Genomic DNA, 16,525 nt, shown 5'->3' on the forward strand with positions numbered 1-16,525 from the left:
CTTGTTTCAGAGAGGCGTATAAAACGATGCAAATGTTACAAGGGAGAATATATACATATATGTATATATATCAATGCCACCGTTCACACGCCTGAAATAAAGAAATACACGCATACACACAAATACAGAAAAAAATGATATTCCTTTGATAGTTCACATTATACGGATGTTCCTATGGAGGTGTAGAAATGTTCCGCGTCAGTGTCACATTTAATATGTTTAAAGATTTCAACAATTCCCATTCACTCGGTTCGTCGTCGGTGTTGTCACCGGCGGAGACTACCGCACCAAGGTAGACCAAGGTCGTTGAGTGACCTTGATATAGTTTTGATCGGAGGGAGGGGGGGGAGGAGGGAGTGGAGACCGGTCTCGCACTACGCCTTAGCAAGACAAAGCGACGCAGCGACGAGGAAAGAATCGAGAGTGTGAGTCCCACGATGACGCTCCGGCGTCTCGGACGCCCAATCGGTCGGCGCCCGCAGAAGGAACATCGCCCCGATGGCTTTTTTTTTTCCTGCAACCAAAGCTGTAATTACGTAAATAAACTTAATTCGTGTAGCAAGCGTCGACGTCATCGAAACGTCATTGAACATCGACGACGCCAAAACACGTCGCTCGCGAACGCGCACACTAGAGTCAGGGAAACGAGGAAATAAAACGAAAAGAAAAGTGCCTGCTGGGATTTATCGCTCACGGCCAACGCCGCCGACACCGATGCCGACGACACCGGCTTTTCTGCGACACGAGCTCCTTAACGCTCTCGCGTTAATACCTTTAAAGAAAACGAGGAAAACGAAACTTACTTTTGCTTGGCGCTGGCCAGCAGCCATCGGGAGATTTCCATTGCGGCACAGAGGCAAACGACGCTTCGCTATAGAGACGGCTTCTTTTTAAAATAAAGAAATAAACACAAGGTGAAGGTGTAACATCACGTTGATACGTTGCTATACGTTGGTGGTGCGTGCTGGATTTTTTCGTGGCGGCTCGCGGTATATAAAAAAATTAAATTATGGGGTTATTACGTGCCAAAACCACTTTCTGATTATGAGGCACGCCATAGTGGGAGACTCCGGAAATTCCGACCACCTGGGGTTCTTTGACGTGCACCTAAATCTAAGTATACACGGGTGTTTTCGCATTTCGCCCCCATCGAAATGCGGCCGCCGTGGCCGGGATTCGATCCCGCGACCTCGTGGCTCGCGGTATTGCAAGTGCGCTTAATTCGCGGCCACCTTTTCGCCGTTCGTGACGACGCACTGGTATTACGGGGATCGAATTGCTACCACTTTTCACAAGATGTAGGGACAAGAGTATTTATTTATTTAATTATTTCGCACTGCTAGCATGGGTCCCAGGCCTTAAGCAGCAGCGAGTATGCATAGTTTTCACTGGAACTATTGTAACATACAACATCGCAAAGACGCAGTGACGAAATAGAAAAATAACGGAACGCACAGAAAAACATTACATTGTGTACAGAGGAATGCATCGTTATACGACCAACACAATGGAAGAAATAAATGAAGCAATAAATAAACATAGAGAAAGAACAAAAAATAACTTATATAAATAACTTTAGGACCGATTTCTGAATGCATTTCTATATAAATCGACTGTTTCACATTCTGTAACATCAGCTGATGGACGATTACACTCACGGACTGTGTTCTTGGAAAAAAACGAAAGATTTTTAAACGTATCAGTGCGATTTATAAAACCTACAACTTTCTAAAAGTGACAAAAGCGCACTGCACATTCAGATGCGGCTTATACATATACAGCGCCTTATCAATAACAATTCTGTCACTAAAAAACTGGATAATCCAATTTCAGTCTTTCCGCACTTCTTCTTCTTTGTGAACCACTTCCATATACAGGTTGAGCATGCACCCGACTTCGTGTCCTTAATTAACCTTTAGCGTAGTCGCTTCCGTGAGTTAACTTTGAAGGGAAAAGAAAATTAGACCAGTCAATTTTTTTTTGTTTTACGGGCCAAAACCACTATCTGATTATGAAGCACGCTATATTTATTTATTTATTTATTTATTTATTTATTTATTTATTTACAATACTGCCAGTCTCATATCGAGACCATAGCAGGTGGGCATATGATTATACATACATTTCATGGTTTATATCCCGAATGGTAAGAACATGAAAACATGTAAATGGAAATACATAAAACAGGTTCAATGCACAATTTTACAACACTAATAATATGAATAACAAGAGAAACTCACAGAAATAGTACACTTCAGGTTACATGTACGTAAGGATTATTACAGTGTTATAAAAACAAAGAAAGAAACAAAGGGGGCAAATGTTTAGCTACAGTTAAAAAAATGGATATATATATTTATAGATATATGTGTGAGGTTCTTTAACATGCACCTAAATCTCTAAGCACTCTAACATTATTTTTTTTTTGCATTTAGTCCATATCGAAATGCAGCCGCGAAAGTGATTTTTTTTTTCTCCATTTCGCTCCCTTTGAAACGCGGCCGCCGCGGACGGGGGCGAACCCACGACCTCGAAGCTCAGCAGTGCAACGCACTTCGCTATCGCGACGGGCAGTCTCAGTTTTGCGGAGGACTGAATGCAGTGTGCGCTATAATGTACAGCCAACCACAAACTTTTGCAGAACACGAAATCTGCGAAGAAAAAGAAAAGGCTGAATATCTGCGCAGCCTCACAACGCAGCCACAAACTGAACGTTTCCTGAGATCCGCTGGTTGACTTATGGTTGACTTAGGTTGACTTATGGTGACTTAGGACTTATGGTGACTTATGGTTGACCAGTACCAGTACTCACATACGGGGCAGAAACCTGGAGGCTTACGAAAAGGGTTCTACTCAAGTTGAGGACGACGCAACGAGCTATGGAAAGAAGAATGATAGGTGTAACGTTAAGGGATAAGAAAAGAGCAGATTGGGTGAGGGAACAAACGCGAGTTAATGACATCTTAGTTGAAATCAAGAAAAAGAAATGGGCATGGGCAGGACATGTAATGAGGAGGGAAGATAACCGATGGTCATTAAGGGTTACGGACTGGATTCCAAGGGAAGGGAAGCGTAGCAGGGGGCGGCAGAAAGTTAGGTGGGCGGATGAGATTAAGAAGTTTGCAGGGACGGCATGGCCACAGTTAGTACATGACCGGGGTTGTTGGAGAGATATGGGAGAGGCCTTTGCCCTGCAGTGGGCGTGACCAGGCTGATGATGATGATGATGATGATGATGACTTATGCTTGACTGTGTGGTTGACTGTGTGGTTGACTTGTGGTTGACTGTGTGCTTGACTTATGGTTGACTTATGGTTGACTTATGGTTGACTGTGTGGTTGACTGTGTGGTTGACTTATGGTTGACTTATGGTTGACTTGTGGTTGACTTGTGGTTGACTGTGCAACGGGTCCACGCGAGTGTGTGAACACGTCTGAGCTCTTTTTCGCATCGTCGCAGATAAGAGTTTCCCTCACCAGAAAATACGTTAGGTTAGGTTGAGTTAGGCTAGGTTAGGCAAGGCAACCAAACGTGGGCGACGGAAGCCAGGCAGAGCCAGGTGCCCGCGACTTCTGTCTCCACGCGCTTCCAGTTTAACGCGACGCCGCTCGCCGTAATGGGAGCCGCTGTCTCTCGCTTCTTTCTCTCTCTTTTTTTTTTCGCCGTACCTGTACCGTTCGTGGAAACCCCGGGGCTCCCGCAGCACACGCGCACTGCACGCGGTTCGTGCGGCAGACGCAACCTTCCAGGTATGCGACTCGGCGTTCCGACACGAGAGGACGTGACGTCTCGTCGGGAAAGCCGATGCTTCGGGGTTCGTTCCGTCAACAGCGCCGGAGGAGTGTAGAGAATGGCACGGGGTGTTCGGCGAGGCTTCCGCCGGTGGGCAGGTCTTCCGTGAAGAACTCTTCTTCCTTCGTGTGGCGCGTATGTGGATGAACTCTCGATGCGCTTGCGGCGGGAATTCGTGACGAAGTGTGGCGGACTCCTTGTTTAGCCGTAAGTCGAGGCTTTCTTTTTCTGTATTTAGGGTGGCCGTGGAATAGAAATGGCGAATTCGTTGTTTTTAGTGACGTACTAAAGCGCGAAACAGACGACACAAGAAGAGACACTGACGTGTTCCGTCTCTCTTCTTGTGTCGTCTGTGTCTCGTCTTGTGTCGTCTGTTTGGCGCTTTAGTACATCAGTAACATGCACCAACTAGACCAACAAAAAGTTCGTTGTTTTAAGTCGACGCTGTTCCCGTTTTTGCGTTGACCTTGTAGAGCAGGTGGCCGACTCCTGGCTTTTAGGTCGATGTACGCGATGTATTTTCGGGGATGTTGATAACGACCGGGTGAATTTCTTCGTTAGGTGTACACGACCTTCGCTGTGGCCTTGATAACGAAGTGATGAACGCTTCGCTTAGCGTATAAGCTGGTGTGCTTGATGTACTTGCGGCGGTATCGATAACGAAGCGATGATTTCCGTGTTTTAGGTTAATGCGCTTGTCATATTTACGCTGGTCTTGTTTAACGAAGTGGTGAACTGTTCGCTTAGCGCAAGTCGACACTCTTGGAGTGTTTGCAGCGTTGTTTGTTGGCGTTGAATGTGTGAGACGTTCATTTGCTAATCAGCGCTAGCTAGCAGGCGGTCTCTGAAAGGCATGTTGCAAGACGATGTTTCAGCGCCTTACAAGACTCGGTAGTAAGTCTTCTCACTACATTTTGGCTTGTCTCATAACTTCATAATGAAGGGGCGGTGGTATTGATAGCGAAGTGGTGTACTCCTTCTGACTCGATGCGTTTGAGTTATTTACCGTGGCAGCGATAACGACTTCGTGAACTCTCCGTCTGGAGCAGGCCGAGGTTCTTGTTATATTTCCATTAGCACTGATAACGAAGTGATGAGCTGCGTTCAGCGAAACTCGATGCGTTTGATGCCTTTGTGGGTGTTAAAATGAGCGAGAAACTTATTTTTTTTCGCGAAGGTGGTAAAATACCTTAAATCGATGCGTTCGATACATCTGCGGTGGCATTGATAACGAACTGGGGAAGACTTTGTGTGGCGTGAGTCGAGGCTTTTGCTTTATTTGCTGTGGCCTCGATAACGAAGTAACCGGCTCCTTGCTTTAGGTGTGTAAGTTTCGGTGAGGTCGACGAGAACCTCGATCTTCATTATCTCTCGTAACCGTCAGCCTGCATTACCGCGAAATTAAAGAAAATTGAGTTTTTTTTCTTCTATAAGTAACTTATCCGTCTCAATTGGCTTAGCGTGTCTTTTTTTTAGCGTCCCTATTAAATGTAGGATTCTCGTTTTTACGTTGGCAAATAACAGTAGGCGCACCCAACAGTGGGCGTGCACAGAATTCTCGGAAAAACGATTCATCCGCTCCACATCTGGACCCGGAACAAATTGCCGCTGTGGTGCTCCTATTACCTGTAGGCTCCGTCACTGAGATAACCGCAGAAGACGCGTTAGCTTATCGCACGTGCTTGTCGAGGCACGGGCAACGGATATACGTGGCACGCAGTGTACGTGCATATGAAGTAGGTGACGTCGTCGAGCTCATGCGATAAGCGCCAACGTTTTACGCGGGCCGTGACGAACTCGCCTGGTCGTATATGAATGAGTAATTCGCTGTGAGCAGTCCGTCGAGAAACTGCGTCTGGGGCACTTACAGGGGGCAGAACGTGCAGTCTTCACACGCACGCATCTAGATCGGTCCAACGGGGAGTCGGCGTTGAATGTGTGAGACGTGCATTTACTAGGAAGGCGCTAGCTAGCAGGCAGTCTCCGAAAGGCATCTTGCAAGACGACGCTTAATCGCCTTACAAGACTCGACAGTAAGTCTTCTCGCTACATTTTTGCTTGTTACGATCGCAGTTTTTTAGGAGGGCTCGTTAAAGGTTGTGTCTGCGTGATCACTGACTCCTTAAAGTATATCCGGTCTTGTCTTTCTTTTAATCGTTATTTTTATTTCTTATTTCTGTCATGACGCCAATATTACTGAGGCGACCATTAAAGCGGGTAAGTTGACGTAACGCCGGCGCATAGACTATTTGCAATTACAAGTGCGTCATTCTTCAGAGGCTTCTGTTTGCTTTGGTCATCGATGGTGTAGCCTTAGAGTGAGTAAAAAAGGGAGAAAACTAAAAAAAAAAAGCAGGTAGGGGCATCAGACGGACGTCCGGTTGACAACCCTGCGTCTTAATTGCGTTACATGCTTGCAACTTTGTATCCCTTGGGGCTGACTACGTTTGTAATTGGTAGCTGAGATTATTTACTAACTGGCTACCTTGTTTAGTCAGTACTGTTGCTTACTCTATCCGTTACAAACTGCTGTTATATACCAAGGTAGTGAATGTTGTCACAGCTAAATGATAAATGCAACAACCCTTATATGCAACAACGGCTACGTTTTTTTGTATAAGCTCTGAACGCATGCGCGAGCATTTAATTGTTTGGCGTTCACTGTTCATAACCACTACATTTTGTAATGTATTTGGCCCTCTGGGATCACTAAATAAACAAGTAACTAAAAAGCTATATCGCTCAGGTCTAACGCGCATGTTGGAATCCATGTGAAGCGAAGCTTTCGGGAAGCGCTTAATGAAACGTTATATATATTTTTTTGTTCGTTTCATTCCTCCGTTTCTCGCGTAACGCGAACTGGTGCGCATGCGCATAAACGTCATGTACGCGATGTGACGAAACTTATACTGCATATCTCCTTCAGTCACGAATTACGAGCGACTGTTGATAGATACATGTGTGAAACACAGGCGGTGTTTGACGCTGCATTGAAAGCAAATCAAGGTGGTAGAATGACTCTTCGAGCATTTTGTGATGAGTTATTATAATTACGGAGTAACTAAACATTTGAATATTAGAGAGTTTTAGTATAGCGTAAAATCCTTGCGTTAGCGTTAGCGTGCGACGCAACGCTAACGCAAAGAAAGACTGCACTGCGCGGCACAAGGTAGTGTTTTAGAATAGCGGAGCGGAGAAAAGCGTTAACGTTAACGCAAACAAATACAGCGCAATCTAGATGTAAAGACACAAAGTACTGGAAAGCCAAATCCACACGAAATGTCGAGCTTATCCAATGCCGAATCCGCAAGTGTGTCCCTAAGTCAAGCTTATCGAAAGCCACAGTCACTGCGTTAATCACGCATGTAGGTGTTTGGTTTGAGCGTTGTTTTGTCGAGAGTCGCGAAACACACCGATTAATCTTGGCATGCCGCGATCGAGTATTCTGTGGGACCCATATTACGTGTCCTTTTTAAGTTGGGATGACATAGACGCCCTCATGCTTCGGGAATTAGAGCGACCGCGCAGGTTCTACGTGTCCTCAAGATCCACTCAGCGTCGAAGCTATACCGGAGGATACGTTTCGCCGGCGATTTCGCTTCCAGAAAGCGGATTTCCCACTTCTTTCCAATTTTTTCCAACGGACGCCCACCTTGACGTCCATCCGAATGGGTTCAAGGCGAAAACCTCCTTCACGAGGTTCATATCGTCGTCGTTGGTAAAACGCACACGCATTGTGACCACAGCACCGACCACACTACTGTGTTTTGCCGCGGAAAACATGACGTGCATCGGCTCCACATACGGCTTTACACCAAGCGAACGAGCGAAATACACTTGGGCGCCATCTCGAGGCGGCTACAGCAAACATTAGAAAACCCGTAGAGTTGTTCTACTAACTCCATGAGCAAACCCTCTAGTTAAGCCTACTGCCCGGCTAATCGAGAACGTATATCGCAAACAACGCCCATTTGTCACCTGTGCGCCGCTGCCGAAGCATCATCACACAAATCTAAGGCGAACACGAGCATTAGTGGGGTAGGATAGAGCCTAGCAGTGCAGGCAGACGACTCGATTGATCCGAAGCGGGCTGCTCTCACTTCGACTGGCGCCGCCATCTTGCCGTACGTAAGGCTCCCCTTGCGTGCGTTAGCGTTCAACGCTAAATCCTGAAAATAGCGTACGTACGTAAGAGCTCCAGCAGCGTTTACGTATAGCGCATGCGCAGTGTGGTGCACGCAACGCTAACGCTAACTCTTTGCGTTTGCTGCTTTACGCTATACTAAAACTCTCTATTGTAAAGTCGGTCGTGCTACATTTCTTCGTAAAAAAGGATTAAATCCCCTACTCGAATTGCACGTACAAGTTATTCATTGGCCTCAAACAGTTCAAGAAAGAAAATATATATATATATATTTCAAGGTTGCAAACGACATGCCCCATGTCAAGAATCACGTAAAACATGGTAGTCAATACATGTCATTCAGAAGTAAAATGGAAGCAATTTAGCTTATCAGAATGTTCAGTTTGCCCTAGGCTTAATAGGCTGTTTTAGCAGAGCGTTTTTGACGGTCCGCTCCGCTCAGCGGGCTAGCGGAAGCGCAAGTGCGCATGCGCGACCCGTTCAGCAGTGAGCGGGCGAGCGGACGGGAGCCCCCTCTCCCCTAGAAAGCTTTCTCAGCGGAGCGCGGCGAGCGCGTCAAGCGGGTCTAGCGAAACAAAATGGCTGCCCCCAGTGCTGCTGGCCCGTCCACGAGGTCGTTTGAATCGGGATTTGTAAAGCGCTAACCTAGAGTACACTTTAGGAGACACGAAGATCTTCTACTATTCGGGCGGTTGTGGCCATGAACCCGTTTCAGAACCATGCCATGTGTGCACGTTTGTTTATACGGACCACGTTTTAGGTGTACTGAAAGAGTGAAAAACCTTGTCTTGGCTACAACACAGCGTAACGGCTTTGTTAATGTAAGGATTATATATATATATATATATATATATATATATATATATATATATATATATATATATATATATATATATATATATATATATATAAGAAATGAAAATGCAATGTATTGCGTGAAATGCCTTCAGACTCTTGAGCATTTCCAAATATATTATTTTATTGCGGCAATTCTTACAACTTGAATATTATGTTCATAGCGGTTTTACCTTCTGCGGCAAGGTGGCGCGTCAGGCAAGCACATGCGTTTCGGACGCAGCCGGGCGCTCCGCTAAAACTGATTCTTCGTCCGCCGCTCCGCTAACTGTGAGCGGGTACGCGAGAGCGGAGCGGACCGTCAAAAACGTTCTGCTAAAACACTCTAATGTTTGTGCTCCATTCCTTGCTACCATTGCCCATAAATGGCAAAAGTAGGTCGCGTCCACAAATGTGGACGCCGTGACTGAAGGGAATATACGGTACTCCAGGATTGTCTACGCTTAAAGCTGCCGGTCACAAAGGAAAAAAAAAATGTTTACGATTTTGGTCGCAGGGCAGTGCTTTTTCTGTTCGAAGCAAGTTTCGGGAGTTTTCGAAACGCGCCGACGAAATATTGTAGAAACTGACTGAGCATGCTCAGGAATAATATGCAACACCATCCCTCGAGCAATAACAAAATGCATATATTTATAGTTAGCTTGTTCGCGGGCCTGGAACAAGTATGGAATACGTAGATGGGTCGGCTGTAGTATGAGAGACACCGTTTGAAGAAGTGGAAAAAGAATTCGATATTCACAGTTCGTTCTGGCTTTTCTGAAATGGCCCTGATTGAATTTGTCTGTGGAGGGTAAAAAAAATTACGGTCCACTATACAGCGGTGTCTCAGTTGCTACGGTGTTGCTGAACGTGAGGTCGCCGGTTCGATTCCCGGTGGCTACGGAGGCCGCCTTCCGATGCCTCGCGAAATGCAGAAACGCTCGAGTACTGAATTTTGAATTCTCGTTAAATAACACCAGGTGTGTCGGAATTTCATCCGGAGCCACCACTGCGGTGTTCTCCCAGATCGTGGGCGGGAAACGTAAAGTTCACTTACATTATGTCGTGCCCTCTACGTATTGCTCATCGATTCTAGCGTGCTGATTGCAAGTGGTTGGCATTTTACCTGCGCGCGCGCGCGCGCGCGCGCGCGCGCGCGCGCGTGTGTGTGTGTGTGTGTGTGTGTGTGTGTGTGTGTGTGTGTGTGTGTGTGTGTGTGTGTGTGTGTGTGTGTGTGTGTGTGTGTGTGTGTGTGTGTGTGTGTGTGTGTGTGTGTGTGTGTGTGTGTGTGTGTGTGTGTGTGTGTGTGTGTGTGTGTGTGTGTGTGTGTGTGTGTGTGTGTGTGTGTGTGTGTGTGTGTGTGTGTGTGTGTGTGTGTGTGTGTGTGTGTGTGTGTGTGTGTGTGTGTGTGTGTGTGTGTGTGTGTGTGTGTGTGTGTGTGTGTGTGTGTGTGTGTGTGTGTGTGTGTGTGTGTGTGTGTGTGTGTGTGTGTGTGTGTGTGTGTGTGTGTGTGTGTGTGTGCACGCGCGCGCACGTATGTTCTCATTTGCTCGTGTCGTCGTGTCACTTCTGTATATTCGTTATAAAATCAGATGTCACGAAAAAAAAAAGCGCTCGCGACGAAAGTTGAGCATATTTTTTTAGTGTAATCAAATAAATCAAAGCAAAATGTATATTTAAAAAATATATATTTTGAGTTGAGCCGTCTGGTCGTCTTGTCTCCCGTCGGATTTCCTCAGCAGAAGTAGACGACGTTGGGTCTATCGTCTGGTTCGCGTGGTTCTTTAGTATACAGTCTTTTTTTTTCGCGACAGATCCAGACGACACTTCAAAGGCGTAGCGTAAACAACGTTTCTCTATGCAAAAATGACGTCGCAGAAAAGACAGCAGACAATGAAGATGACGAAACATGCGAGAAAATAAAAAACAAAAATGAGCGAGCGAGCGAGAGAGAGAGAGAGAGAGAGAGAGAGAGAGAGAGAGAGAGAGCTCTGTATATCCAAAAGCGCATCATCATCAAGGCCGAGAAATTCTATGGCAAAATAGCGGTGTTGAAACGAAATAGCTGAGCGCACCATCGCCTGCGGGTTGCTCGCGCTAATCTTTTCTTTCTTTCTTTTTTGTTGTCCTCACAGTAATGATAATAAAGAAAGTAAAGAGAACGAGGAATGCAGCCGCAAGGCCGACTTGTACGGCCACATATATGACATTCTCGTTTCCGCATTTTTGTTGGACACATTGCCACATTGTCACATTAAACTTTTCTTTCTTTCCTTGCGGCAAAAAAACAACAACAAAAAACAAGGAAGAAAAAGAAAAGAAAATAGGACGAAAGAAAAGCTAGCAAAGAGAAATGCTGCCGCAAAAATAAAAAAAAGGGGGCGAGCGTCCACGTGACATACTCGTTTTCCACATTTCGCTGGACGCATATTGCCACATTGTTCTGAAGAAAGGCGCACGGATGAACCACTGGTTGCGCCAGCAGGACGCCTTTACCGCCATAGCTTTCCACGTGATCCCACTGACATTAAGCCTAAAGAAAAAAAATAATAATAAGAACGAGACAGAAGCCGAAGAAGAAGAAGAAGAAGAAGAAGAAGAAGAAGAAGAAGAAGAAGAAGAAGAAGAAGAAGAAGGGAAACAGCTGGTGAGAGCGTTGGCCCCACAGAATTTCCTACAAAAAAAGAAAAAAAAACACTATAGGCTAACTCTGGCGCTAAACGTACGGCGTGATAGGAAACTAGGCTTTACAGATTTTTCAAAATTAGAATTAAACTAGAACAAAAGGTATGTTGCCTGGGGATAAGTCGTCCAGCCATGGTGTGACGTAACCGCTGCGTCACATCGGGGAGTAGCTTTGCGCCCACCCTGACGGTCTTGCATGCATAATAAGTATACACGAAGCGAGATGAAAGTTTGCATGACGTATATCTTAGAAAGCGGGTATGCTAGAAGAATTCTACCGAGTGCAATTGTGCATAGGAATACGACTGCCTGTAAGTTTCCAATGCAAAAACTGCCCGCTTACTGCTGTCACTAAGAACAAAGTTCATTAATTGATTTCAGTCAATTAGGTGGCTGGCGGGGACAATTATCTCGCTTTGCGTACCCCTGGCTCCCCTAACTTATGTGCAGAGCTAGATTTCACCTACCTCCGAGTACCTAACGTTAGGAAACTTGTAAAGCTTAAATTTGATTCCCCTATAGTGTATTAGTGTGGATTAGCGGTGTGAATTAGGGAGAAAACGAAAACGGCGGTAGCTAAATATTCTAGTTGACATTAAGAGAGAAGCAAAATATATATATATATATATATATATATATATATATATATATATATATATATATATATATATATATATATATATATATATTGGAGCTGGGCGGGCCACGTAAAGCGTAGAGCAGATAACCGGTGGACGATTAGAGTTACAGAATGGGTACCAATAGAAGGGAAGCTCAGTCGAGGACGTTAGAATATTAGGTGGAGTGATGAAATTATGAAATTTGCAGGCGCAAGATCGAATCAGCTAGCGGAAGACAGGGGTAACTAGAGATCGCTGGGAAAGGCCTTCGTCCTGTAGTGGACATGAAGATACAGGCTCCTGTTGCTGCTGCTTCTGATGGTGATATATTCATTAGGCTACGGAAGCTGAGAATAAGCTAACAAAGTCTTATTGCCGTGCTCATCCGCCCATTCTGAGACCGTCAAGAGGGCAATCGCCTCCTTGTGTTTGGAGTCGGCCCTTGCGAAATCGTCTCCTCACATGATGCAGGCCAGCTTCCTGTACAGATCAGATTGAAAGGTTAAAATCAGCTGGGCTTCCGCAGTCGGTGCTTGTAGCGGTATAGTTGAGACCGTCCTGCAGAAGTTTAAAAGGGGGCCCACAAAAGCAAAGGCAGAAGCTAGGAGCCAGGCGTCTTGCATGGTAAGAAGAAACCGCAAGTGGTTCCTTACTCACACAGCGTTACACTTAACCCGAAGAAGGTTGCGAACCGTCACGACATCAGCAATGGGGTTTTTGGCACCGCAAAAGAAACTTGCCTGGTTGTGTTGGCGTATTTCATGCGATGAATCTACAAGCCGTTGTGGGGAAAAAAACAAACAAACATGAAAAGCCGTGTCTATACGCTGCGCCGTGGAAGTGGCATACGAGATCACGCGAACTTCTGGGAAAACCCTACGTTCATTGCTTTTTATGTCCCTCGGTGTAGAAAAGAATGGAAAAATGAAAAATGGGGGTAGGCAAGCACCACCAGGCACGAAGCCTAATACCAGCACACTAACGGGGTCCCACCACCCACTGGCAGCAGACTGACGCCCACTACCTCCCTGAGCCATTCCAGCCGAGTGTTCCAGACACGAGGCGTAAGCGACTGTGTACGACATCAGCTGGCTATATATAAAAAAATAATGGAAGGGCCAATTTTGACCGCTCACTGCGCTGCCTGCACTTGTGAGGCGCGATTTCATTCTTGCCAAGATACTGTAGGAAGAAGCAAGAAGGCATGTGGCCCGAGATATTTTGGAGGCGTTCTTTATCAAAAGAAGAGGCAGTGCCTGTGTAAGTGACACATATGTATTGCTGTTCAGTGCAGAAACATCCCTTTTTATATTATTCAAATGCATTAGAAAGTTCTGTGAGGATTTGAGAAAGCGCATCTATATATGTTATTTATTTGTATACGCCTGCGAATTCGGGCTGTCCTTGTAAAGGCATGTTTTGTAACGACCAACGTTGACAATAAACCAGCTGGTAGACTGCACTCGATCTTTCTGCTTTTCTCTTCTAGTGTCATGCCCTGTTTTCCAATTTTGCGCATTTAACAATCAGTCATCACAATGAACCTACTATATAGCTCCTCGAGACAATCAATAAGGTCTTATGCTTTCTCTTCCTCAGCCACGTCTCTAACGCGGATGAGAACGTGGAACAACTATAAGCTATAGAAAGTTGGTTAAGTTTCTATCGACATTTTAATAACATTCGATTTACTTTTTGCAGAAGGGCAATTGAACGTCGCGCATGTTTCTTTATTTTTTTTTACAAAGGATAACCTTCCCTTCGTTTACGCAGAAAGTTGTCCTCGGAAACTCTATTCCTGTTCCATAAACAACAATACCCCTTTTCCTTTCTCTCTTCCCAAGAGGCCCGACGCATTAGAGAAAGTCCTCCGGTTTTCATTTTTGCTTAATAAACGTTCGAAACACCAACTCTATCCCCCACGTAGCCCTGGTGCAAGTATCTCGAACATTAAGCGAAGAAAGAAAGAAAGCAGGAAATTAAGAAAGAAAGAAAGAGGTAGAAGAGTTGAGTTTAATGGCACATAAGCAGCTAAGGCTATCATGCGCCAAACACTAGGTACAGATTCTTTAAAAAGTTGGGACACCTCGGTGAGTCCTTGTCTGGGTAAGAGCCCGGAGGGTCCCAACAAATTAACCAAAGACCTCGGCCTTCTCTCACAGATGAGAAGGTGGATGAGGTGTTCTGTAATATGTAGTGAAACACTCTACGATGTTTTAACGTTTTATGAGAACACCTGCTTCTTTTAAAAAGTTAGAAACACATGATATATCAACAAGCGCATCTTCGCCTAAAATCAAAGCTGGGTGAAAAGGAATGCGTCCATTGCAAAATAGGGTAAAAAAAGAACTTCTTCCTTAGTGGTTCAAGTTTTCTGCATGAAAATAAGATGTGGTTTACTGTTAGTTCATCTTCATATAGTTCACATTGGGGTTTGTCTTGCTTTGTTAGCATGAACTTGTGTGTTAGGTGTGTGTGTCCTATGCGAAGACGGCATAGAATCGCTTCTTTGAAACGTTCCTGGTGTGTGCAAGGTTTTCATTCGTCCAACGCGGGCTTTAGCAAACGTAATTTGTTGTTTGTGTAATTTGGAGGTAGGAGAAGAAAGGAAGCAGCTGGGGGTGAGGGAGAGTGGACGGGGTTGAGGAGGCGAGGGGAGTTGACCCGGCTGCGCGGATGCAGCGGACGAGTGTCTCGGCTCGGTGCCATAGTAGCGGTGTACACGGCGAATTGCGAAACGAAACGGGAGACGCGCCGCGTATAAAACTGATTCCGCGCGCGGGCCAGCTTTATCACGCGCTTCCTTCGCCCCCCCCCCCCCATCCCTCCCCCCCACCTCCTGGGACAAGTGCACGCGGCGTGCCCTCGGACGATGCGGAGAGATGGCTTGCAGCTGGCGACCTTGTTTATACGTATGCACCGCCGCGAGGACGATGTGCGGCAATGCACCCGCCCCCCCTCCCCCCCCCCCCTCACCCCCCGCCGCCGGGACTCACGCCGCATAAGCGTGCGCGCCGCAATGTGACGTGTACACACACAGCACGCGGAGAAGGGTCACTTCCATCGTGGCCGGGTGCTTTGTGCAGCAACGTCCGCTTGGTTCCTTTGCAGTTTTTGTTTTGTTTTGTTCTCTCGCTTTCTCTATTACGGCTGGAGAGGGAGGGGTATAGTGGGGTGTCGGACTCGGATGTGTGAGTTATATACGAACGGTGTGTATACCGTCAGAAGCGAAAGTGGAGGCCCTGCTGTTTCTTTTTTTTTTTTTCGAGCAAATATCTTATTTTTTTGTAGGGGGGGGGTGTGGGCGGGGGCGGGCTCTTTCTTTCTCGTGTTCGTGGTCGGTATGTTTGCGATTATATTTGGACTGTCAAAAAAAGGGCGCCCGCGCTCTCTGCCGCGTGATCTGAACTCAAGGCGCGACAACGACAGTGGACGAAGAGAGAATATGTACACACACATGGCGCCTGAAGAGACACATAATGAAGAGCCCGATGTACAAGAAGTATACGACGTTAGGATGGATAGTTGAGCGTGTTGGATAAGCATGATCTGACGTGAACACACACACAGGGCGCCTCTCTTCGTCCACCGTCGTTGTCGCGCCTTCACTTCAGATCATGTTTAACCAACATGCCCAACTATCCATCCTAACCACTGGAGCGTATTGCGTGGGGATCACGTGGTTCACCGAACGCCGACTACGTATTTTGTAGCTCTTCAAGAGTCACGTGGTTTCTATCTATCTATCTATCTATCTATCTATCTATCTATCTATCTATCTATCTATCTATCTATCTATCTATCTATCTATATATATATATATATATATATATATATATATATATATATATATATATATATATATATATATATATATATATATATATATATATATATATATATATATATATATATATATATATATATACAAGCCGCACAGATGTGCTGGGTGGCCGCTCTGTTGTTCCACGGAATTATGCAGTCAAACGTCGAACGCTACCAAACACATTCTCATTGCAAGAAATACATGCGAGTGTTGACCTGCACAACTATTACTGATTATGATTAAGTGCGCAAGAGTATATACACATACCTTTTTGTAAACAATATCAGTTGGAAGTTTGCGCTTCTCCTTGTCGCCTTTTTAGTGTCCCGTGTCCACTCTTGCACTAGTTACTTCGGCATGAAATACCAACTAGCCCGGTATCACACCCTGTTGCGTTGCTCATCCGTTTTGGCTAGGGCGTTTCGAATAGAAGGGAAAGTAGCGGCGAGGCTTCGGTGGCGATTTCCTACACAAAGAGAGTCATATATTGGCACATGATGGTATACACTTCTAATCTATTGATTTAACTCGACGGAATATTTCTTTTAGTGTCCTTTTAACTTTCCAAAGCAATTCATGGACTATGCGAAACCCTGTACGGGAAGGGGAGGGGGTGGCGGGATG

General features: G+C 45.6%; 1 protein-coding gene across 5 annotated transcripts in view; it reads left to right on the forward strand.

Annotated features, from left to right (window-relative positions):
• The window catches only part of LOC135896486 (ras-like GTP-binding protein rhoA), an 89,466-nt gene that overhangs the window by 33,162 nt on the left and 39,779 nt on the right, over positions 1 to 16,525 (forward strand). The window contains exon 1 of one of the 5 annotated variants that reach the window (XM_065424889.1): positions 5,662 to 5,825. The exons of the other annotated variants lie outside the window; for them this stretch is intronic. The gene's annotated coding sequence lies outside the window, so the exon portion shown is untranslated. Of the gene's footprint in view, positions 1 to 5,661; positions 5,826 to 16,525 lie in introns of those variants that run through there. 5 annotated transcript variants of the gene reach the window in all.

This window comes from Dermacentor albipictus, chromosome 6 (assembly GCF_038994185.2).
Source record: "Dermacentor albipictus isolate Rhodes 1998 colony chromosome 6, USDA_Dalb.pri_finalv2, whole genome shotgun sequence".
Taxonomy (NCBI): domain Eukaryota; kingdom Metazoa; phylum Arthropoda; class Arachnida; order Ixodida; family Ixodidae; genus Dermacentor; species Dermacentor albipictus.